Raw genomic sequence first — 9,405 nt, 5'->3', positions numbered from 1 at the left:
CCTGTGGAAACCTTGGCAACAGTCCTCCAGGCACAAGACAAGAAGATCCAGTGGGTTCATTCCAAGCTGTGATTGGTCCATTGCAACCATTGTGAGTGGTCTCTGTAGTCCATTACATTGCTGAGAGTTCCTAGTGACCTGCTGGACTGAGTGCTACATTGACAGTTTCCTTTAGGTTATTGCTCTGGGGTTTTTATTTTCTTAGCTAATTTTAGGTAGATTTACTCCTTGGCATCTTCGCAGAAAGATGGAAGAACATAATGAATTATCCTCAAGCTCTTCAGAGAAGGAGATTTTCACTGAACAAGACAGTTTGAAGGTGATCATTAGCTATGGCAGGAGGAGATTTTCCCTGAACAATATACCATGAAGGAGGAAATCATTGACTATGGAAGCTATGGATATGTAAATTTGGCCTAGCACCACCTCGTAGTCAATAAGGTTGTAGTGAAAATAATCCTGAAGATGAGATTTCAACAATTGTTAAATCAAAAATAAGATGGAGAGGCAGGGAAGGTGGCTCAGTGGTAGATGTTTGCCTTACATAAATGAGGCCCTGGGTTCGATTCCTCAGCACCACATAAACAGAAAGAGTTGGAAGTGGTGCTGTAGCTCAAGTGGTAGAGCAGTAGACATAAGCTGAAGAGTTCAGTGACAGTGTCCAGGCCCAGAGATCAAGCCCCAGGACCCACAAAAAAATGTTTAAATGAGATGGACATTATTAAGATTTTCCATCACCCACACATGATCAGGTCATATCAGGTGAGGGAAATGGATGAGCACAAATACTTGGTATTGGAACTGGCCATCCAGAGACCTCCTTAGACAAATGTGAAAATCATACCGCCTATTCAAGAATGAAGTCAGGAGTTTATTCAAACAGATTGTGAGGACTGTGCATTACTTTAATGAAACTGAAAATGACTGAAACATTAAATCCAATAACATCGTGTTGGATGACAAAGGCAATGTGAAGTTCAATGACTTTGGCATGAGCATAAGGATTTCCCAAGGGTAGTTGCTGAAGGACGTATTTGGTACCATAATTTTGTCCCTATAAAATAGTGCTTCCATGAAAATTACAATGGCTGCAAAGTAGATAGCTGGTGCTTGGGAGTCCTCATTTATATTCTACAGGGATGACAAATATCCCATTTGAAAGTATGAATTTTAACCAGATACAGGTAATTGTCATGGAGGCCACGTACATTTCTCCATTCATCTGTCTCCAAAAGAACAAAATATCATCTTGAAATGGTAAACTGCAGAGCCAAAGCAGAGGCATAGTATAGAACAAACAATGGAGATCAGCTCAACCAAATTGAGGGATATTTCCTATGTCCTGATAAGCCACTATGTAATGAGCTAAACCCTATTATTCTTGCACTCTTGTGTGACATGAGGTACAGCCTGCCTGATACACACAAATCTATATTGGACAGGACATTCGATGAAATCATGGTCATCTATGTTTTGATTTTTAAAAGTCTTAAAATAGAATGACAGCAATGAAATTAAATCAGTGCCTTCAATTGTTGCAGTGTGCCCAACTCCTGCAGATAAATAGTATGTATATATCTCACAAATATATTACATATTAAATATATGTCTAAAACTTATTTTATACAAAATTAGGGGACAGTGTTATTAGATTTATCCTTGAAAAAAAGATTAACAAAAAATTAAAGATTGCTCACTTTGGCAGCACATATACAAAAATTGGAACGATACAGAGATTAGCATGGCCCTTGTGCAAGGATGACTTGAATATTTGTGAAGCATTCCTGATTTTAAAAAATAAATAAATAAAGACAAATAGAGATCCCAGTTTGAAGTGTGAAAGTAAGTGGAAGGCCCATAAATTCAAATCCTAGTACTGGCCCATAATCATACATTGAATTAATTTTTGTATGTCTTTTATTATAAAAAAAATACTGTGCAGAGGGGTTACAATTAAATGAGTAAGGTAATTTCCTATCAAGTATATTTCCTATCAAGCATTGTTGCCTCCTCCTTTGTTTTTCCACTACGATTCCTTCTCTCCTACCTCCACGAGTATTCTCCCCACCTCCGAAGTTCTAATGTTTGTTTTCATCGAAGGGTCTTGTACATTGCATTTTTACAATGGGTCAACCTGTATCCCTATTTAAGCATTTTGTGTTTTCCCTTACCCTCTCCAAATTAGAAAAATGTATATACAAGATGCAGGATACCAGAATCAAATGCAGTGAAAACAGGAGTTATACCATGGGGGAGGTACATACAAAGCAACAAAGAAATCAATTTATAAATATGCTGGAAACTATCACAAGAAAGAAAAAAAATATCTTGGGGTTCATTTCGCCTAACATCAACTTGTCTAAAAATTTCTGCTTTTCTCAGACATATACTAGTTATTGCAAATAAGAGAAACCATGGAATCTATGTTTCTTTGGGTATGGCTTATTTCACTTAATATAATTTGTTCCAAGTCTTTCCATTTCCTAACAAATGGGACAAAGAAATTCTATGGAGGCATGGAATTGTGTATATATACCACGTTTCCTTGATCCATTCATCAACTGAAGGGTATCTGGGTTGGTGCCATATCATAGTTATGGTAAATAATTCTGCAATAAACATAGTCTTGCTGGTAGCATTAGTATGATCTTGTTTGTGAACATTTGGGTAAATGCCCAAAAGTGGTAGTTCTGGGTCATAGGGCAGCTCTATGTGGAGTCTTCTGAGAACCTCCATAAACTTTCCAAAGTGGTTGAACACGTTTACACTCCCACAACAATACAGTAAGTTTTCCTTCTATCCACATCCCCTCCAGCATCTGTTGTTATTAGAGTTCTTGATTATAGCCATTCTAACTGTGGTGAGATGGTATTTCTGTTCTTTTTATTTGCATTTCTTTTATGGCTAGGGAGGTTGAGCATTTCTTCATGTGTATATTGGCCATCCTTCTTTTCTCTTCAGAGAAGTTTCTTTTTGAGTCTTTAGCCCACTTATTTATGGAGAAGTGGTTTCTTTGAGGATTGGTTGTTGGGAGATTTAATTTTTTGAGTTACAGGTATATTTTAGATATGAGACCCTTGTCTGTTTAGTGGCTAGTGAAGATCTTTTCCCAATCCATAGGCTTTCTATTGATCTTGTTAACTATGTCCTTTGCCATGTAGAAGCTCTGCAATTTCATGCAATCCCATTTGTCCAACCTTTCTTTGATTTGTTGTGTTTCTGGGTCTCCATTAAAAAAAAATTCGGCCTGTGCCAAGGAGACCTAGGGTTTCTCCTATTCCATCCTATTCCATCAGAGTGTCTGCTTTGACTCAGATGGCTTTGATCCATTTGGAGTTGATTCTGGTTCAGATTGATATATAAGGATCTAGCTTAATTTTCTACAAGTGATTAACCAATTTTGCCAGCACAATTTACTTAAGAGGCTTTCTTCCATTCTATTTTTTTAGCTCCCTTATCGAAGATTAGGTAGCTATATGTCTGTACATTCATTTCTGCCTTTTCAACTCTATTCCATTGTTCCTGATGTCCGTTCTTGTGCCAGTACCAAGCTGTTTTAATTACGATGGCTTTGTAGTAGAGTTTGAAATTTGATATTGATATTCCTTCATCACTGTTCTTTATGTTAATGATATTTTTTTCTATTCTGGGTTTTTTATTGTTCTATATGAATTTTTGGATAGCCTCTTTAATTCGTTGAAGAAAGGGGTTGGAATATTTATAGGTATTGCATTAAATTGGTAGAAAGCCTTGGAAAGTATTGCCATTTTCACGATGTTGATCTTTCCAATCCAGGAACATGGGGGGTTTTACCACTTTGTAAGTTCTGTTTTGATTTCCCTTCTCAGGTTTTTAAAGTGTTCATTATAGAGGTCCTGCCCTTCTTTGGTAAAATTAATTCCTAGATATTTTTGGGGGTGCTGTTATGAATGGAGTTGCTTTCCTGATTTCAACCACGCTTTTCTCATTATTGGCATACAGAAAAGCCATTGATTTTTGATGGTTATTTTTATACCCTGCTCCTTTGCCAAATTTTAAATCAGCTTGAGTAATTTTGGTGATTTGCTTTTCTTTTATGGCTAGAAATGTTGAGCATTTCTTCATGTGTCTATTGGCCATCCTCTTTCCTCTTCAGAGAAGTTTCTCTTTAAGTCTTTAGCCCACTTATTTATTGCTCAGTTGTTTCTTTGAGGATTTGTTGTTGGAGGATTTATATATATATATAATTAGTAAATAAATTTCAACTAAATATAAACTTTATTGTCCTCTAAATTGAAGTGTTGACCTATATTTTATATGAGAATGAGCATTTACTCGTCTCATTTTTAAAAGTCAATTTAAATTTTCTATTCAAATTTTATACAAAAAAAAATGTGTTTGGTGTTCTAGGAAAGTTCTCCAAAAGTTAATGTAGAGCAGTATGTAGGGCCATTGTGAGATTAACTAAGAATTCTGAGCCATGAAAAACTAAAGTTTTAAAAGTTGAAATAAATACATGTCAGAGAGTTAGAAACAAAACTTGGGTTTCTAGGGATAGACTTTCAAACCCTTTCAATACATTTGGCTGGATAGATGGTGCTACAGTTGGTAATTTTGCTTCACTCAAAAATTCTTGGTGAGGTTTTTGTGTGTAAGAAGAAAATCCCTTTGTTTCGTATTTATGAACTTCATGTTAAAACTTTAGCAATGGACCTTCTGTGGCCCCTTTTTAACTGGAATTATTTCAAGATTTTTAAGACCTCAAAATCCTTTTGTACTCTGAGCCAGGCTGTTTTGAACTATTTACTTTCAAATTTATTAACATAATCCATTTATCATTGTAGGGAGGAGAATCCTAAGCTAAATAAAGTCTACTTGCTGGAGTTGTTTGTAAGTAATGAAGCATTGGGTGTTTTGGGGTTAGCCTGTGTAGAGTAGACTGGATTGAGATGACATTTCCATGATTAATAGGTAAAATCACCCTCTTCCACTAGAGGTGCAGGATCAAATGAGTGATGGGCATTGGTTTAAGGTTTCTTTTATTTTACTATGTATGAATCTTCCATCATATACATATACATATATATATATATATATATATATATATATATATATATATATATGGCTTGAATCTTCCTGATATGTTGTTTTATAAACATTTGGTTTTACATGATGTGAATTATAGTTTTTTAAATTAAATAAGCAGGACATTTGGCCTTAATCATGTAATAATTTGATTAATTTTAAGAGGAAAAAATATCATCAGAATTAAATTAGGTTATCATCATTCAAAAATAAATATTGAAAGGATATAAAGCAGAAGAATTTATGGGGTGCTTAATATATTCTGCCTTTCTTCTTTATAAGGTTTGTTGTGACCTGATGGTAATAGATTTGCAATGGGTAAAAGTGTTGTTGGTCACTTAGAGTTGTTACTTCAGCAAATGTATGAGAATGTCTGATGATGTTGAACCCTAGGTTTCTGAGAGGAAAAACACAGATATAAGTCCTCTAAGATGCTAACTAAAATGAATGAAATTCACACTCCATTAATAGGAGGGGAGGGCACCATTTTGTTTGCTGTCTTCAACAGCCAAATGCATTTTTCTCTGTAGGTGATTATCAGCAAAGAGGAGATTGTAGACAGACTCAATTCGTGGATCCTATTCAATGAAGAGAATAAGGAGATGTCTGGATGGCTGGTGCAGACAAACAACAATTCTACATACAACAGACAGCATTATTGAAGAAAGGCTTGAGAAGTTTCAGATGGTGAGCCAGCAGTGTCCAGGCAGGTGTAGTTTGAATACCCTTCTCACTGCTGAGAATCTCATGTTACAGGCAAGTTTCCTATAAGGGTTGAAGGGAACAGTTGCTTCTTCTGCATTGGCAAGTCTGATAGGAGAAGGGGCTTGTGTCTCCTGAAGTATCTTGGTGTCCTCAGGCCCCTGAAGGAGTCTAGTTATTGCAAAAGAACAGAGGTCATTTATGATTAAATTGATGATTTCAGGTAGTCACTAGGCCTCAGATGTAATGTAGGTCAGTAACATATGTAACAAGAATTCATGTAGTTAAATGAAACTGAGTTATATCCACTTGTGAATTAGAAGTAAAATTAGAAGTAGATTAGAAGATATCCATGAGAGAAATCAGTGGGGCTGTTGTATCAAGAAAGTAAGAACAGACCATATTTTGAATTTGTTTAGTGAGCACTTCTTGACTTTCCAACCTTTCCCTGTGAAATTGCATTAACTCTCACATATAATAAGAATTTCTCAATGACAAAACTCTATAAGACGCATTCCATGTTTGTGGTTAAGAAATAAATGCTTTGGGGGCCAGGCACTAACAGCTCAATCCTATAATCTTAACTATTCAGAAGTCTGCAAACTGAAGATTGAAGTTCAAATCCAGTCCAGACAAAAATCTCCCTTTAGTTCTCCAAAACCATGGAAATGAAGCTTTACCTCAAGTTATAGAGTACCTGCCTTAACAGAAAAAGCTAAAACACAGTGTCTAGGCCTTGAGTTCATATTCTCATAGTGGAACAAATAAAAAGTAGAAAAGAAAGATGGAATAATAATGGAGGTTCCTATTTTCATAACTTGCCAGGACCACATGGAATTAATAATCCTTTTAAGTGAAAAGAAGGCCCAGTTGAAGCAAATGAGTAAACAGTTAAAAAAGGCCAGCAGCAAGACAAGAGACTTCAAGAGGGATGACAAGCTTAGCAACAAAATCAAGAGCATTCATCTTCAAGAAAACACACCTCTGTAATCCCATATACACCTTTGATTATTCTCATCGCTATGACCATCCTCTAACGTTGGCTACACTTATCCACTAGAGTCACCGAACACAGCGTATCCTTTGTGACATTTCATGGATAAAGTTGCTTGTCCTCATTGTCATCAGACATGGACTATGCCTCTCAGTGGACAGGTAGATAAGGAAAATATGATAGCTATATGCATATAGATATACATGTATGCATATACATTCATATATATATATGCATATATATACATACATACGTACACACGTACATGCACAACAGAATTTTATTTATCCATTCAAAAGAATGATAATGAATCATTTGCAAAGAAAGGAAATAAATTGGGGAAAATCATGCTACATGAAGTAAGGGAAGAAAGCCAAACCCAGAGAGACAAATGAGATATGTTTTCTGTTATATAGGAAGTTAAGCGTAATATAGATCAATACAATATGCACACTTTGTGGTGGAATGCAACTATACACCTAGGTATGAACTGAAATATGGTTAGTTCAGAGAATAATTCAAATAATGTAATTCCTTAGAATAGCTAACTCACATTCCAATAAAATAAACACTATGAATCAAGTACTCAGAGGTACAGATGGAGTCAAGGTGGGAAGAAATAGATAAATGAAGCAATAAAGTGGAGTGAAATGCAGTGCTCTAACTTAATGCATATCCTACCAAATGAAGAAACTTGAGGAAAAGGTGGGAGTGAGAGTGCTGGGGAAAATTATGAAAGAGGTGAGATTGTACTCATGTACTCATAATGAATGTCAACTCCTGTGTACAAGTTGAAATCAAAATGAAATTTAAAAATCCAATACTCAGTATGCTCATGAAAGTATTTCAGTGATGATGATTCTCTGAATAACTAACAAACAATAAAGAGTTCAAGCAAATGAGGAGCAGAAAGGGAAATGATGTTCGGCTGGAGAAGAAGTTTAAGAAAAGAGGGGGCAGATTAATGAAAAGAGGAAGGGATGGCAAATATAATCATTATATTAATGATATCAATGTAGAAATGGAACCATGTAACTTGGAAGATGGGTAGTTTGGGGAAAGACGGGTAGATTCAGGGAACACTAATCAAGATGCATTGTACTTATAAACAAACTCATTGAATTGAAACCACTTTGCACAATGATAAATACAAATGAGTTAAAAAGACAAAAAATAAATTTGTGCTTCATTTTTTGTAGCACAAGTAGTAAATCGTAAGTTATAATTTGGATAAAAAGTAAAGTTAAATTAGCTACATGACAAAATAAGAAACGAAATGTCCTGTGGGTAACATTGTCTTTGGAAATATCCGTGCCTCATAATATACTTTTCAAAATATCAATATTCTGATTATTTTGATTTTTTTGAAAATAAAGTGATCGGTGAACTTTCAGACACTATTATCATAATGCCTAATGATACATAATTTAGCTAGAGTTGATAAGATAATCATTGTTACTTATCTTATATTGTAAAATATAAGGAATTTTATGATACCATTACATTATAACACAGATACTGAAGTTTCCTTCTTTAAATTGCTCCACAGGATATGGTTACATATAACCTGATACAAGTCCCAAAATCACAAATATAAGTACAATTACTTAGAAGGAAATGGTAGGAGGACAATTATTATCTAACACAATCAATGTCAGCCATGGACTTCCTGAAAGAGAATCATAGACAAATCTGTTTGTTTCACCAGGCTTCTAGTGCCAAACAAGAAGTGTTGAAAAGACCCATATGGCAAACTACTTCTCAAAGTGAGATCACTATATAGGCAGACCCTCCAAGACTCCTACATGGAAGAGACTATTTCTGACCCAGTGCTCTTATTTTTTTTTTTACCAAAGAAACAGTTCCTTTAGTAATTTATGTTTTTTGAATTTAGATAATGAATCAACATTTTTCACAAAATTAAATTTGAAATATCTTTGATCGGTTTTTCCATGCTTAAAACTAGCAATACAATAAATAATAGTTGCCACAATTTGGAACTTTTCTGCATCAATGGAAAAACAATCTGGAGAATATAGATTCTAGAAAGAACCAAAGGAATCCAAAGATATATCTATTTTCCACAGAATTGTTCAAGTGGAATGAAGGTCAACATAGTTTCTTTAAATTAAGAATTAGTCTAATGTCTGCACACCAACAGTTAACAAATGTTTATTCCAAACTTAGTGATTGTACAATAGGTAGACTTTGTGGACTTTCTTATTTTTGAAAGAAAAAATCTACTTGAGTGAGACACAGGAACCTTAAGAAGACTTACAGATAAAGCACATAGTGTGTTAGAAGAAGACACCATGGTAGAAAAATGAAACTTCCTTTTTGTTGGTCACGAGGCATGAACTAAGGGCCTGAGTACTGTCCCTCAGCCCTCTGCCACTTTGGGACAGAGTACCACTTCTGTTTTTTTGTTGATTAACTAGAGACAAATCTCATAGACTTTCTTCCCAAGCTAGCTTAGAACCACAATTCTCAGATCGCAGCCTCATGACTAGCTAGGATTATAGATGTGAGCCACCAGTATCCACCACCACACAAAATGAAACTTTTCAGCTTCTAGTGAGTTCAATTTTCAGTGGCCAGGAAAGACCTCCTAGAATGGTGCTTGCCACTAAAGAATTAAAACTACA

General features: G+C 35.2%; 1 non-coding gene across 1 annotated transcript; it reads left to right on the top strand.

Moving 5' to 3' along the window:
• The first annotated feature begins 1,689 nt into the window (after nucleotides 1-1,689).
• Nucleotides 1,690-1,793, top strand: LOC138813030 (U6 spliceosomal RNA). The gene has a single exon (XR_011367695.1). It is a non-coding gene; the product is annotated as a U6 spliceosomal RNA (small nuclear RNA).
• Nucleotides 1,794-9,405: the final 7,612 nt, after the last annotated feature.

Source organism: Dipodomys merriami, unplaced genomic scaffold (genome assembly GCF_024711535.1).
Source record: "Dipodomys merriami isolate MVZ:Mamm:240054 unplaced genomic scaffold, mDipMer1.0.p SCAF_576, whole genome shotgun sequence".
NCBI classification, from domain to species: Eukaryota; Metazoa; Chordata; class Mammalia; order Rodentia; family Heteromyidae; genus Dipodomys; species Dipodomys merriami.
The sequence above is the reverse complement of the archived record's forward strand: the minus strand, read 5'-3'. Positions and strand labels throughout refer to the sequence as shown.